The sequence below is a fragment of the Molothrus aeneus genome, chromosome 15 (assembly GCF_037042795.1).
Source record: "Molothrus aeneus isolate 106 chromosome 15, BPBGC_Maene_1.0, whole genome shotgun sequence".
Classification (NCBI taxonomy): Eukaryota; Metazoa; Chordata; class Aves; order Passeriformes; family Icteridae; genus Molothrus; species Molothrus aeneus.
This window is the reverse complement of record NC_089660.1, coordinates 13,694,956-13,711,640: the sequence shown is the minus strand read 5'-3', so window position 1 is coordinate 13,711,640 and position 16,685 is coordinate 13,694,956. Positions and strand designations below refer to the sequence as shown.

Below are 16,685 nucleotides of genomic sequence, written 5' to 3'. Positions count from 1 at the left end.
AAAAGCTAGGGGATTTATTTTCAGCTTGAAAATATCAAAAATATCAGATCTCTTTTTAATTTTGCTCAGTTCTGTATACCAATGAGTTACTTAGAGAAATCTCTGGTGCAATGGTACAGCAAGACTTAACCTTGAAAATATTGAATTTATCTAAAATGGATGAAATATACAAAACAAAGGTAGGAAAGGTCTCTAAATTCTATGCTACTCTTTTGGCCCCAAATAATTAATAATTTAATTAACATAAACCTCATGACAAGTGCTAATGACACAACCTGCTTTAGTGTAACCTCATTTTTGTAGGACAGAGCATGAGCTTTGAAGTTATGCATTTGATTACTCAAAAAGAGAAGTTTTTTAAAATGAAGCTCATTTTCACATACACAAATCATTCACAGAGATAGTGAAAGAATGCAATCCTATCAGTGAGGAAACATGGAACTTTGTCACCAATTTTCTATTTACATTTAGTGCAACTGGCCATTTAATATCTGCTAAAGAAACCAAGATAGACCTTACATTCTAACTGTTTTCTTTTTCCTCCATATTCCAGAAGAAAGAATGAATCAATACCAAAATCAGGAGGTCATTTGGTTTAAAGGCAAAACTTTCTGAGACAATGTCAAAACACGTGACCTTTAGCAGTTAATAACGACTCAGTGGACAAAATCTTATACATTTTTAAAGCACTCAGAGTCCCCCAGGGTTCTCACAAAGTCCAGACTTGCTGCCTGATTTCTGCTTATGTACTTGTTTCCTACAGTAATGAACAGGGCAGTAAAAAATAAAGGGAAATATTCACTAGTCTCTAAGGCTATCAAAGATTTTGAAAAGCAAAGTAATTTGAGCTTCATTACATTGGGTTAAAAACAAAAACCAGACTGAAGTTGCTGGCAATATAACTGCCAATTATTTAACTAATTCCTTAATTCACAGGGAAACCAGTTCTATGGCCTGTGTTTCTAAAACAGTGGTTTTGTTTAGTCCAAAATCCGTTTCTATTTTTTTCTCTTCCTCTATATATTTGTCAGAATGAAGCTACACAATGCAAGTTCAAACACTAAATAAAACACACAAATAAGTGTCTTCTATTAATAAAGAAGGTAACTAGATTTTTTTTTTTTTTTTTTTAAGTATTAGAACTTCTTTCTCACATTACCCAGAAAAGCTCATAGAGTTTTGAATCCATCTGGTTCCCCTTTCTGTATCAGCCCTCTCCAGTCTTGTATAACTGCCAAAGCACATTTTGGATACGGGGTCTGTGCACACGTGTAAAATGCAAAACTGGGGCCCAGTTTAAATTTATTCCTGAAGGTCATCTGTTAAAGGAAGGGGATGGATTTCTTCTGGAAACCTGACCTACGTCTTCAGCCAGCAATGACCAGGCTTGGACATGGGTCTGTCACGCTGAGGTCAAACAGCCCCACAGTGACACTGTGGCTACAGCCAGGGGAGGATTTCTCACCAGACGATGCTTCTCAAGGAATGGAACATTTAGTGGCAATGTGTAAAAAGCATTTTAAATGTCTGACATTAAAAAAGCCAGCTCCAAATTAACCCAAACCCTTCTAGTTAGGAGCATCTTTTATCTGCCCTCTAATAGTTAATGTAACGATCAGAAATTTAGTGGTTTAGTCAACAGCAGGGAACTCAACAGTCCTAAAAATGAGCTTCCCAAGTGCACTGCAGTCTAGAGATTTTTTGCTTGTTGTCATCTTTTTGCCTTTTATTTTTTTCAATAAGTGAAGAGTTCTAGCATGACAGATAAAGCTACTGTTAAGGAAAATGTAAACTTTAATCATGTGCAATTTCACTAGAAGACATTTAACAAAACCAGTTTGATTGATTAGAGTTTTGCTCCAGCCATATTAGCAAACTAAGGTTAGACTTATTAATAAAAAGTCAAAATCAAACCAAAATGAATATAAAAAATGGACCGAACTGAATCATAGTAGCCCACCCAAGGTAGAATAATGTTGACATTAGATACATGTTAAAATTACTAAACTCATAATGAAAATGAAGTTTTTCAAATTTTCTTGTTTGCTGATGGCATGTCTGAATTATGAATATATTAGCTAAATTAAGCTGTTGTACATACACAGTAAACATTTTGATGATATTCTGTGGATTTTAACAGCCCTTACAAGCACAGATGATTTCACTTTGATTAGCATCCTGTTCTTACTTGGTCTGAGGAAAATGGTATAGGCACTGAAATACACTATTCACAAAACTCATTCACCCATTTGAGTTTTATTATCTGGGAACCTGGCATTTTCCAGCAACTGACAAAATTTTAAAAAATTGAGAAGTGGATCATATCAAGAGCACAAATGGAATCAGCCTCTGAACCTCTGGGAAAGGATTTTCTATGCTGCTTCTCAGAAATCCCTTTATAGTCTTATGACCTGATGGTAGACATGAAATATTCTAGAAATTTCCCCATCTAGTAAAGACATGTTCTTTGCTGGTAGATTTTAAATTCGTTTTATATACTAACTTGTGGCATTTGCTTCTGCAAAATATTATTTGAGACTTTTCTGTAAGGCAGCATATAATGACAGAATAACTTGTACTTGGATAATCATTTTTTAACATCTACATACATACATATATAAAAGAGGTTTTCAGATATGTATTTTACATCCAAAACATAGAAATGGATCTCTATAATTCCTGATACTTTCCTATCCCTTATTTTACTGTAAAATCTGAGGAAAGGAAGATGGAAATACTACAGTTATACTCTCTAGACCTTTTCTTATTCTGGACCATGTTCTCCTACATGCCTTGTTTTCCTAAGATGAAACTGCCCACATGTCCTGAATGACATATGAACTGCTTCCACTAACATTTTTCTCTCATTTACTCAGCCATTATTGCACATTAGGTACCAATGCCATCAGATGACCACCAGTAGACCTTGTATATTCATCCTTGTATACTCACATAGAGGATGAATAAAATCTGGAAATAATTTGTCCAGTAATCCACAGAATAAGCTGAGTTGGAAGGGGATCATTGAGTCCAGCTCCTGGCCCTGCACAGGACAGCCCAACCTTCACACCCTGTGCCTGGGAGCATTGTCCAAACACCTCCTGAACTCTGTCAGGTGGTGCTGTGACCTCTTTCCTGGGGACCCTCTTCCTCTGCCCAACCATCCCCTGGGTGAAGAATCTTTTCCTGATATCCAGCCTAAAGCTCCTGACACAACTTCAGGCCATTCCCTTGAGTCCTGTCATGGGTCACCCTAGAGAAGAGATCAGTGTCTGCCCCTTCTCTTCCCCTCACAAGAAAGGGGACCCTCTGTACCCTGCTGTATATGGAAGGAGGTCTCTCCTCATTCTCCTCTTCTCCAAGAGACCAAGGGCCCTCAGCAGCTCCTCACATGGCTTCCCATCAAAGCCCTTCCCCATCCTGGCTGCCCCCCTTTGGGCACCCTGCTATTACTTGGCAGATGAAGTATAGTCTTACAAAAGAAGAAAAAAGACCTAAGCCATTCCATATCCACTCAGCCCAGAATACTCCACGTGGAATGACAAAGTTCAGCAAGAACAACCCAGCCCTCCTTGCCCCAGTGCCAGCACAAACCACAGCACTCATCAACTGGAGAGAGGAAAGGCAGGCACAGCCTGGCCTGGGGTACAGGTTTAGTGTCTCCTTCAAGGAGTATCATCTGATAGTGGAGCTCAGGCATAGCAAGACCTCGTAGGGGACGAGCAGGGCAGCAGCCCCAGTGCCTGCCATGCCCTGGCCAGTCAGACTGCTCTGCTGTGTGCCCACAGACAGAACGCTGGGCCACCAGCCAAACTGCACTGCCAGCACGAGCAGGCAGGCAAGGGTGGCTTCTTACAGTGTGAGACAGCACCCCCTGCCCCAGGGAGCAGAGAGGAACTGAACTGCCCCCCCTGCAATGTCACCTGCAAAGCAGAACTGAAATGCGCAGGCAGAATCCATTCTTGCACACTAAAAGCTTTTTTTTCAGATTCTTGTAGCATCTACTACTTGGCTGGTGTCACTAAGAGAAAAGAGATAGATAACGTCGGATCCTTATTGGTGGAAAAGAAAGAAACTCCTTTGCCTTGAAGAACACAGCACCAAAAATAGAAATTCACAAGGTTTTTGCTTTTTCACATGAAACAGAGCTTAGCAGTCTCCATCCTCAGTCCCTTCATCCCCTCCTGCAGAAACCACTAGATGATTTTCATTAAAGGAAGGCAGTTAAACCCAGCTGCTCCCTTAAGGTGTACATAATCTCTCATACAAAAACAGATCAGCAGTGTTCTAGTTTAGCAGTGTAATATAATGTTATGTACTTGATCATCATTGCCCATAATCTACATGCTGTGAATAGTCTCTCAATAGAATAGATGTTTTCCTTTAAATGAGGACATTACTTCTATTATCTCTTTAGTGCACTTCCTTGTACAGAAATGTACTGTTTCAGTTATTTAGGATATAAACACTTACTAACAGGGTGCTGAATTCAATGATGTACTACTGTACTCATTATCCCTGCTAAGCCTAGAAAGCATCACCATTTAAGCAAAGGTTACTTTCACCTAACCCCTAGGCAAAGGTCTCATTTGGCTGATCACAAACTGCATGAATTGCCCTTCTGAAGATTAATCAAATCCAGCTGTGATCGCTACAAGATGCCTCAGAGGAAGATCTCTGAAACCAGTAATGCACAGATAAGATAAATTTGCCTTCAACACAACATCAAGTTCAAGACTGGGCTAAGTCTAAAATTAAAAGAATAAATATAACTCAGTCTTTGCTACTACAGTCAGTTACAGAAAGTAAGAATAACAAAAAATACATTGATTTAAGACATTCCATCCTTTTTCAAGTTTTTGTTATGTTCACAGCTATAATGATTTTGCTGGCAGGAGTTCCATAATTTAGGTCTAATCTCTGGAAGTGGCCTCTCTTTTTCAAAAAACCTCTGATGCACACTTAATTTTGCTCAGTTCTTGATAAATTCAGTCTGCTCTGGTCCCTCCTGCAGCAAACTAACTAGAAGCAGGAAACAGAAATGTTTGGAATGTGTGGTTTGAATGTAAAGTTCATTTCCTAGCTTCTCCCATCAATGACAGAAGAATTCTTTACCTGTCTTTTATAAACTGCCTTGCTCCTTTCTGACTCTGAGGTGCCCAGGCTGGGCTGCTTTTGTCTGGGATACAGTTGGTTTTATTCTCTGCACCCTCTGGTGCTGTGAGGGTCCAGCTATTGCTGAGCAGTTCTTATACAGGGTCAGGGTCTAAGAACTCTCTTTTCCTCCCTATCCCATCAGCTACATTTCTGGCATCACCTTATGGAGATGAACCTGATTTTGATGATATTCTGGCTTAGAGAAAAGTATACATGTGTGGCTTTCTCCTCAAGTGCTGACGTTGATTAAAGACAAAATCAGATTTGAGAAGAAAAAAGGCTGGAGCTAGGTAGCAAACATGACTATTTATTATCTACCCCACACAGCCCACATTGAAATGCAACCCTTCAGGCTAACACTTTACTTTCTTGGCCCATATTTCCAACTTTTCCAAGCTCTAATGAATGGTAAAAGAACTACAGCTTCATTTATTACAAAGTGATGTGTTATTCCTACCATTCCTAAACCTGAGGGAGACAGATGTATGCAATTCTGTAAGCAATTGCTCTGCTCTCCTTCTGTGCACTTCTCCTCCCTCTCCTTGCTGATTAAGTGCCAGCAGAAAGACAATTCCAGGCTGAGCCTCCCCTAGTGTTCCCTGTCTGGCAGCAGAAGGCTGGGAAAGCCCTGCTCAGAGCTGAGCTCGTGGGCCAGCAGCAGCTCCTGGGCACACCTGAGAGCTCCCAGCGCTTCTGCACTCAGATTTCAGCAGAGATGCACAGAGAGAGAGAGGGGGAAGATTCCCAGACTTGGAATCTCCCATTCAAAGCATGGAGATACCTTGGATTAACCAACACAACGTAAGGGATTTTCTCCTGCATCCATCTTAGAACCAGTCCCTGTCCAGTCTCCAACCAAACCAACCCCAATTCAGTTCCTGCTACTTTTTCCTTCACAAGCAGCAGAGAAAGAACAGAAAGTGAAGCCTCATGGCCAATCATGAAGTTCTTGTAAAACTCCCCAGCTCTGGTCCAAACACCATCAAAGTAATAGTGGGTTTTGGAGGTGGTGGTTGAGATTGTTTGTTTATTTGGGTTTTTTAAATAGAATTTTATGAAAAAGAGTTAGAGTGCATATTTTCTATTCCCAGCCCCAAAATGGATCAAACTGTGGAATAATTTTGTTAAATACCTGTTTCCTTTTAAGAGATAGTGAATTTCTAAATAAAATGCAAGAAAATATTAGGAAATTCTGTGTACTTAAAGTGATAGCTAGGATAAAGAACACTGACAGAATTATTTTCCATTTGTTTTGTTATGTTAACCAACCTGCTCAACACCTGATAATATCTCCTGTCACACAAGCATGGTATTTTCCTATGAAGGAATAACAACTGCAGCTCCAAGGGAAATGTAAACTTGGAAAAGTAGTCAGTTTTAAAGACAATATAAAGAAAGAATGAAGTGCAATCCCAATAGAGGACAGCTACCATTTAGTACCTGTATTGACTATGCATGCTTGCAATGCACACTTAGGTTCATTTGGCACAAAGTAGTACAAAAATTAAACCATGGTCCCACAGAATTTAAAGTCAGTTTTCACCAGTTAAAAAAAAAAATCATTCTAGTCTAGCTCAGAAGATTTCGGTCTGCTGTTGTTAAAGTATTTTCAATTGTGTCAGAAAAGGACAGTGAGTTCTCCTTGATTTCCAGTTGACTACCCTCTCTCCCTCTCTCTCTTTATATATATATATATATATACACACACATATAAAGTACTTTTTTGATAAAATCACTGTATGGCTGTTTATCTTCACTGATACACTAAACTAAGTTCAATTATTAAGAAAAAGCTCTACAAAAATCTGTAATAAACAACCAGTAGATAAATGAGCTGTTGATACTTTGCTGAATTAACATAAAGCCTTTTCCTTATTTTTATAATCTTAAATCAAGATTTCAAAAGTGACAAAAAATAAACCACTGTTCATGACTTGATAAATAAACTGTGCTCTCAAGAAACAGCAGAAGTCAATGGTAATAAGCTTTCATACTTCCATGACTGTTTAATTGGGAACTCTCAAAAAACCTGAATCAGCTGTCAACACAGACAAAACCTTAATTGTTTCTCTCTACCTTGCTTCACAAGCTGGGAACACGGCTACTCTATATTTTATGAAGGTCCCCAGGCACATATAAAGATTTCTGAGCACTAGCAGCTGTCAGCTCTTTAGTCACAAGGTGCTTCTTCACTGTAAATACCATGTCACTTAGAAATAAGGGTAATGTAAACTGTAACCTGTACAGTAGAATAAAAAGTTTAAACCATTATTCGGCTGAGAACTTGTGTTTATATTCTGAATGATGCTGCTCCTAACACATTTCAGAAATGACAGAGATACCAGCCTTTGACTCTGCATTCCTAATCCTACTAGGAGCACCATCAGTAGAGCAATATGAATGATTTGAGGACTGAGAAAATAATTCTCCTAAAATGAAGAGGTTCCCAAATAAACATTTTAAACTGAGAACCGCATCAATTGAAAAAGTCAAATAAAAAATCCACATAAACTTCATGCCAAACTTGGAGAATAATTAAATCAAAATCATTTGAGCACTATAATTTTAGAGTAAAAGATAAATACCTTATAATCAGATATGAAGGGAAACAGATTAAGATCTTTGAGAAGTTTACCTGCAAACAACCACATCTTCTTTTATTCACCAATTGTCTTCATTATATGAGATCAGGAAACATCTGTATTTATTTGACTGAATTATAAACTGCTTTCAGCTTTTCACTTTTAATCCTAGCTAAATAATTAGTTATTTTCATCAGCCAGTCAGTTGTGGTATTATGAATGAATCAGTTGGCACCAATCCAGATGTTGACTGGTCCTGAACTTTGCTCCAGACAAAATACAAACCCTTAATACAGGATTTCTTTCATTCTACCCATGAGTGCTGTTTGAACACTGCACATGGAATCCCAAGCATACAAACACAGGGATCTGTTTTGCTGGCACACCCAGAGCTTGCAGGGCTGCAGCAGCAGCACTGCAGAGCCACCGGCTCCACTGCTGGAGCCTGCTGGTCATGCCAGGCATCTGAGGACCCATGGAGGAAGAAATATCATCTCCTCCTCCTCCTCTTTTCCTTCCCTACCTTGCAGTGTTTTCCAGGCAGCCACAACACACTCTGATTTTGTTTTCCTGGTCCCTGTGTACTCACATTGAACACCAACACTCCAGCCTGTTGCACTCAGCAGTGCTGGCAGGCACGGGCTGGTCCAAGGTTCTCTTCCCACCTCAGCCCCACAACTCCCCTTGGTTAATGTAAACTGCTGCTCTATTTCATCTACACACTTCTCTGTGTTTCAGTGGCATAGAATTTCAGTGTTTTAATTCAGATTACTTTGCCCTTCTTCAATGAACAGAGAAGATTTGTGTTACGTGCCAATAAACAGTTATAGATTCTATTTATTCAAACTTTCTGCTGTTTGAAACTACATCTTTGTTCTATAAAACTCCATTAGAACAACAGGGCCAGTTGTTGCACTTCTGTTGTCCCTTCCCTTTCTCTTTTGTCTCAGATTTGAAGGACTGCCAGCACTGACTTTATTGGTTAATAATAGAGGGACATGCAAGTGTGCCAAAGAGTGAGTCAAGCTCCTACCATCACTCTGCATTAAGTTTAACAGGTGGCAGTGTGCTATCTCCTGAAGAGGAATTATCAAGATATCTCAATTAGAACAACAATTTTGTCAAATAATCTTTTACGTATGGGAAAATGTTGACCCTGATTTTCACAAACTGACTTTAAAAAGAATGGTTTTCCCCCACTACATCAAATATTCTACACAAGAACCAGCTGTAATTAAAAAAATACTGCACTTGTCTGTCACTTAGTTCTGCATTAAATATTTTTCAGCCTCATCCCAAAATCTTTGTCAGGCATTATTTTTAAGAGATACTACAGAAAATAATACAAAATCAGACCAAAATTCAGTTGGTTTGAAAGAGAGTTACTGTGCAGGCTGTGTTATCTGACTATTTTTAACACTCACGTCATCTCAATTGCTAAGTGCCTTTACTTGCTTCATAAGTGCCTTGCAGATCAGGTGAAATGATAAATTCACATCTCACTGATAAAGGTCAAGTATGCCTAGGCATCATACGATTACATTATTTATTTTTTTTTATTTATCATCATCATCATTATTATTTTTGAGTTCGCAGACTCCAATTACAGAACTCTTCGGATTTAGCAAGAGAGATTAGACTGGATTATTCATTAATCCTCCCACTAGTTCACCCTTTTCAGCCTACCAACATTTTGTAAAGAAGCATTTTAGGCTAGTTCACATAATTCCCTTTAGGTTATATGGGAGTCACAAGTAGCTCTGAACCTCAAATCCTTGAAAGGGAGTATGGAGTATGTAAGGACAGCACCAGAGAACAGGGATGGGGAAAAAACCCTCTCCTCTCTGCTGCTTCAGGATGCCTTGGATGAGAGCTTGTCCATTCTGCTGCCAGACTCTTCACCCATGACTCGAATATTGACAGCAGCACTGCCTGGTGCTGTTGGATGCCTCTTGCCTGTGGCCTTGCAGTCACTGTCTTATCAGAAAAAATTCTGTTCTTAATTACCAGTGTGACAGGGCACATGAGCTAAGCTGGCTGGTGGCCTCAGGTGGCTTAAGCCACCATGACAGGCTCTGGATATTCAGATTTATCCATCACTTTCAGACTGATGAACTCTGATTTGGCTGAGCATGCCAGCACCTCTATTTAAATTTCAGATTTGTGGTTCTCAAAGGCATTTGCTTGTTCTATTTTCTTTTTTGTTATCTCTTTAAAGGCTTCAGAACAGAGAACAGGCATACATGTCAAAAAACTAGCCTTGGATTTAAGTTCTTCTACAACTTACTTTTCCTATGGGAACTAAACACTGAGTAAGTTCTATAGAGCTTTGGGGTCCTTTTCTTGTATAGCTTTTTTTGGTTTGGTTTTTTTGTTTTGGTTTTGTTTTCTTGTTCATTTTAAACTGGGTATTTGGTGAATAACGTGCATGGATATAGAGTCAAGGAGAGAACAGTTTCATCCTTGAACAGGAAAGCCTGAAGAGAAAACCCTCCATCCAAAAAAGTGAGAAAAACCAAAAGTTTCCAAGGGTTTCTGACCATGAAACCCACAGGAGAAATCTATAGCTAAAATAAGCAGAAGTGTACAGTTCAGATAAACTGTGATCCTCTAAATTATTTTAGGGATAACTTTAACAAGTCCAAAGCAGGAACCCACAAATCAAGTAATTTCCATTCAAATATGTTCTGTGTAGGGGGAAAAGATACTTTAGTTAAAGAATTTTTGGTAAAAATCAAGCACCAAACTTGTGATATTCCTGTTGAACCTTCTTAACATTACTTTATATGGAAGAACATGCTTGAAAATGAGCTGGAGGTGAAGTTGTTTTCCAATAAAATGCAGGCTAACATGCACAGAGAGCATGGAGCACAGGCTCCCCCAGGTAAACACTGCCCTGCCCACGTGTCCCCAGAGCTGCCAAAGGGGGGCTTTGCAGGCTGGGGCTGCAGGGGCTGTGCCTCCACCTCACACGGTTCCCTGGAGCAGTCACACCCAGCCAGAATTAGTAAAGCCTGACTTGAGAGCACTGGTAGCAGAAAATTTGTGAACAGAGAACTGGAACAAGCACCACGAGGCATATGGGCTCTTCTAACCAACCCACTGGAGCTAAAGGAAAATGAAAAAAACATTGCCATTTGGTTTCCATTTTACCTAAAATTATGGGGTTCAATTTTTGACCCATTTAACAATACTTGCCTCTTCAGAGTCCCACTGCAGGCACAGCACACAGCAAATGGGTAATTCTGCTCAAAATTTGTTTCCACTGCAGACTAATGCCACTGCTTTTTTAAAATTAGCCTACAACATTCCTGTTATCAGGAAATGCCCTTTTTAGAGGGGAAAAAGAGACCTACACCAGCCTGCTCTTATGAATGCCTCAAGCATTCTAAATTAGCAGTGAGAATCCTGTGGACACTGCATACTCCCATCTTAAGAGCAGATGTGGCACTGTATAGTTTTGGTATTAAGTACTGCCGAGGTTCCTTTCAAGCAAAGAACTATTTATCTACTTAACACAGAACATAACCAACTTTTGTAAGTTTCATATATTACATTTATTTCAAAATGCTTGGCATTATTAATCCTTTTTTATATTGTTAATATAAAGATTCTGCTTCAAAACCCCAGAAATTTTTTTTTTCCTCTCTTTTTTGCATTGCGTGCACTGATGAACTAGCCTGCTCAGCAAGCATTTAACAGATTAGACACTTGAACATGGTTTCAGGCAATGCTCTCTCATGTTTCTGCGTATTGCCTGATAAACACTTCAAAGTAAACCGCTCATAAATATGAAATGAAAAGCCAAGAAGTCGTTATGCACAGCTTTGAGATACAAATCTCTTTATTCCCCTCTGAAGTGGAATTTGATTGACATAATGAGTCATAGATCCTGTCCAGGGACACACTGCCTTATCCCCTTTTCCTCAGGAGACACGGAGTCTTTAAAGAAATCCACTTCAGAACTTTCTGACAGACAGCTCCAGGAAAGTTGAACACTACACAAATGTATTATTTTGTATTAATACCTACCTTAACAACTGTGACACGTGTCAAAGACTGACTCCAAAGCCCCAGCACCTAACCCTGTCACAGGAGGCCCAATCCCAGATGTCCATTCTATCTCATTATCACGGACACGGTGACCCAGGGCCACAAAGGAGCTCCCAGAGCCACAAGGGCTGTGCTCAGCCCCAGGGCCCCTCTGTGAGCCTGGGCAGCTCCATCCCCAGCAGGCAGAACAGCTCCTGGTGGAGCTTCAGGAGGAACAGGCGAGCCCTTGTGCCGCTCCACCTCGGAACCTGGCACTTCTTTCCTTTCCTTTTTCCTTTCTCCTTTCCTTTTCCTTTTTTCCTTTTCCCTTTCCTTTTTTCCTTTCCCCTTTCCTTTCCTTTTTCTTTTTTCCTTTTCCTTTCCCCTTTCCTTTCCTCCTTTTTCCTTTCCCCTTTCCTTTCCTTTTTCTTTTTTCCTTTCCCCTTTCCTTTCCTCCTTTTTCCTTTCCCCTTCCCTTTCCTTTTCCTTTTTCCTTTCCTTTTCCTTTCCCCTTTCCTTTCCTTTTTCTTTTTTCCTTTTCCTTTCCCCTTTCCTTTCCTCCTTTTTCCTTTCCCCTTTCCTTTCCTTTTTCTTTTTTCCTTTTTCCTTTCCTTTCCTCCTTTTTCCTTTCCCCTTTCCTTTCCTTTTTTCCTTTTTCCTTTCCTTACCCTTTTTCTCTTTTTCCTTCCCCCTTTCCTTTTTCCTTTCCTCCTTTTTCCTTTCCTTTTCCTTTTTTCCTTTCCCCTTCCCCTTTCCTTTTTTCCTTTCCCATTTCCTTTGCTTTTTCCTTTCCCCTTTCCTTTTTCCTTTCCCCATTTCTTTCCTTTCCTTTTTCTTTTTTCCTTTTTCCTTCCCTTTTCCTTCAGAACTTCGCCCCCGCCCTGCTGGCACAGCCCCTCCTGCCCAGCTCTGCCCACCCTGGGCTGCAGCAGAGGGGGCTGCCAGGGATGCTCCCACCCAAGGAGTTCCACATTGCTGTGACCCTCATGAGAAGGCAGATTTATCAGGTACAGACCCCCACAGTCATTTCCTACAGTTCACAGGTCCGTGCTGTGAAGGAAATTAAGACTTTCATGTGAGAAGGAGCGGTTAAAACCATCTAGCCTGAAAAAACCTCTGAAATGCTAATTTGGATATTGCTGTTAATAAATGATACCCGTATGGAAATGACAAAAACTATGTAATTGTTGGTCATTGCTGTTCCACAAAATGTCTATTCCAATAAAAGTCAAGCTTTAAGCCACCACAGTGAAACTGCTGATCAGCAGTGCCATAAACAAAATTATAGTGCAATAAATTGCCACCCTACAATGTTATATTCACAACCTGCATCTGTAGTATTTGTGGAGGTTTTTAGAAGGAATCCAGAAAATATCTGCCTAAATTAAGATGCAACTTCTGGCACTTGATTTGCTAGCCATTAAATTATCCATCCTTACTGGCTTTCATTTGTCTCTACTCCCTATGAAATAATCATACACAAAGTATGATTATTATATAACAAGGTCCACCACTCACAAAAAAACTTGGCTTTCTTTTGTTAGTGGTAGTGCTATTATTAGTGTTATACATGAGCCATTCATATGATTTATACAATAATACATACATCATTAAGATTTAAAAGGCAACAGTAAAAAATTAGCTTCATTTGTAGTGTTCAAAATGCACTCCATTTTTTTATTATTTTGCCAATAAAAATGAAAGGCTAATATCTACAAAAAGCACACAGTAAAACAATGAAATGGAGAGAAGACTAACTATTAAGAGGACTGAATTCATATTACATGTAAATAATGAAACATTAAAGTCTAATTTTGCAGAAAAAGGCTGAAAGGGAGATTTAGAAGCTTAAGATGATGAAAAAACCACAATGTGGTATTGCCCTCCATCTACAAAGAACATCACTGCCTCTTCTCAGTCACTGAGATTACTCAGACATTGTTTTTCCCTCTGAAATGTTTCTTGTTTAAAACTTTTACTGTTGTTATTTATTATTTGCAAATTGCAAACACATTTTGACCCTGCTATATTGCGAGCACTCTTCCTTCTCAGACATCTTAATGGCCTGCCCTGGCTTCTCTAATCTGGTAAGCAATAAAGATTTACATCAAAATACAACAACATGAATTGCAGCAAATATGGAGCAAAATGGCAAGTGCTTGAAAAAGCCCAGAACTAAATCAAAGCTTATGACTATAAACAGGCACTCTCCCATTTTGCAATTTTTTGATTATGGATTGCCCTATGTAAACTACAATTTTTTTTTCCTAAATTGCAACTTTTTGTAATATTTTGAATATTTGTGAAGAATGATTACCATACACAGAACTAGGGAATTGGCACATATCTGAAAAAAACTGTCACACCCAAGTATTAATTTTAACACATGTATTATTCCAGTGTTGATGGATTGCCAAATGAAAGGCAAATAAAGCATCCAAAATATTCTGAATTACTCAGTCTTCACAAGTCTTCTGCAGCCCTCACAATTCCTCCAAAATCAATATTACACATGCCAGTAAAAGTACTTCAAAAATGAACTAGAACCTAAAATAAATCTAAAATAAATACATTTTTTCATGGTAACTATCTCAGAACAAAGCATGTTTCTATAAACTAATGTTATTATAAGAGATGACACCGCAGTTACTGAGCTTTCATTACAAGATGTGAAATGTTTGGGGAGGGCTTCAGGCAGCATTATGCATTCTGATGAGGGGAACAAGCACAGCTGCCACTCACAGCCCTGGCTCTGTCAGTCACCTCAGCACACAGAAACCAGGTTGTCCTTGGCAAAGGAGCTCCTCAGAGATCTGCAACTGCTGCTTGACCTGCAGCTGAAAAGCAAGTGCTTTGCTCACTAGATCTATTAGCCCTTTGACTTCATTCCTTCACTGGCTAATATGAATACATTGCTAAAGTGAGTGATTAATTCCTTTACTTTGGTGAGAGTGCTGAATTCTTGAAGCCTCTAGAACGACTATCTATGGAGGTTCCAAAACATAACTGGTTATTTATCATTTGTAGTTATAAATCTAATGGTGGCAAGGGCCACTAAGTTGCTGTTTCTTTTTGTTTTTCCCTCTTCAACTTCTCTCCAAGAATAACCTTTTCTTGCTGCACCATAGTTTCATGTAACACAGACACCAAACCAATCATCATCTCCATCCATTTTTCTTCAGTCATCTTTGTGCTGGAAGCCTGTTCAACAAATCAACACCTTTCCATTTCTTTCCTGTGCTTCCCAGGTTTGACATCAACACAACAGCTGAAACAGGAGCTTGCTCTTCTCCTAAAGGAACAAGGCTTCCCTCAGTTTAAGGAGTCAGACAACCTCAAAGAGAGGAAGAAACCCCAAACCACCTTTGCACACACTGCTGAATTCTCCCCTGGACAGAACCAACAGATTTTTTTTAAATTGTCTAAGATGTCAGTGTGTAACAAGGAGTCTGGAAAGCATTCTGACAAAAACAATGGGAATCTGACCTGACAGTCCATTGCTTTTATATGAAAAATCCCATTTTGTTTTTCCTTCTGTATTTCTGATCTATTACATCTCGGCATCTTCTGATCCAAGATTGGCACTCTGATGAAAACACTGTACAAAGCAAGTTTCCAAACTAGAAACAGAAGTTCCCTTCAATCATGTGGACAATTTTCTTCATTAATAACCAGATAGAGACTATCTATAGAGAGTTTTGTAAATTAGAGTTGTGTCAATCAAACAAAGACCCCATAGCTGGACATAATGGGGTAAATGAATCCAAATTTTGGGAATGTTTCTAAAGGCTTCCTTCCCTACTCAAGTCTCATTCTGAGAAAAGAAGGAATACTTTACAAATATTATAATCAATTCCAGCTTTGCATGCTGGAACAGTCACAAGTGTGAGAGACAGGGCCTATCTGCTCATTCACTCATCTCTGCTGCCTTCAGCTTTGGTTACAAACACCAAACATATACACAAAAATGCCACTAAACCCCACAGAACTCTGAAAAATATGCAAAGGGGAGTATTTCAGTTTTGAAGGTGCTGGTAATGCTGACATTCTTTTTCAGTGCACACAGAACAGCTGCAGCTTAGTCCTAAGAAATGAGCAAGAGCATTTTCAACTCATGCATATGCTTATATTTACAAACAAATTCTTCCCATTTATGCCAATTGCTAAAAATTAATAACTTAGCTAAAAATTTCTGATAAAAAGTCAAACATTCAACAATCTTGTAAGTCCAAGCTTATTTGAAAGCTGGCAACAAATTGGAAGGATATGGTTTTGAAGTCAAATTGGAGAAAAAAAAAATAGATAACTACATACATTTCTTTGTTTGCCATTTTCAACAGTGACACACATTTCCTAGTAGCCTCAGCTCAGGAAACAATTAGCTGTGGGCAGAAGAAGCTTCCTTGGAGGAGCTGCACTGCACAGCTGCCTGAGCAATGGCCAACAACAACCTGAGCTCCCCATCACTGGGAGGCTGCTTTCTGACAGCCTGCATTTCAGTGATGGAAAGCATGATCTTTCCTACACAGTATGCACTGCACTATGCATTTAGTCCTTGGAGAGCTTTCAGAATGAAAAGACCATAATTATTACTACCATCATTATTATTAATGAAAAATACACATGTAAAATTAGGTTTCGAACACAGTGTTTTATAGCCCCTATTTGTCTCTGTGGACACACGCCATAATGGCTTTAACAGACCTTTAACACTCACTGACTAATTAATCTTTACACTCAGGACCCAGCACTGAGTTTTATTCAGTAAGGAGCAGAAAATAGCATCTGTGGATTGGGCTTGCAAGGTCCACTGCATGAATAAATTGACAGGCTACAGGAAGAGCTGGCATTAAACATCTCCTCTCCTCCCCTCAGTACTCCTGTAAGAGCCTTCACCAGCCACTGAAGCTTCTC

General features: G+C 39.3%; 1 protein-coding gene across 1 annotated transcript in view; it reads right to left on the bottom strand.

Moving 5' to 3' along the window:
• Nucleotides 1–16,685, bottom strand: part of TENM2 (teneurin transmembrane protein 2) — a 619,525-nt gene that overhangs the window by 447,816 nt on the left and 155,024 nt on the right. The gene's annotated exons all lie outside the window — the stretch shown is intronic.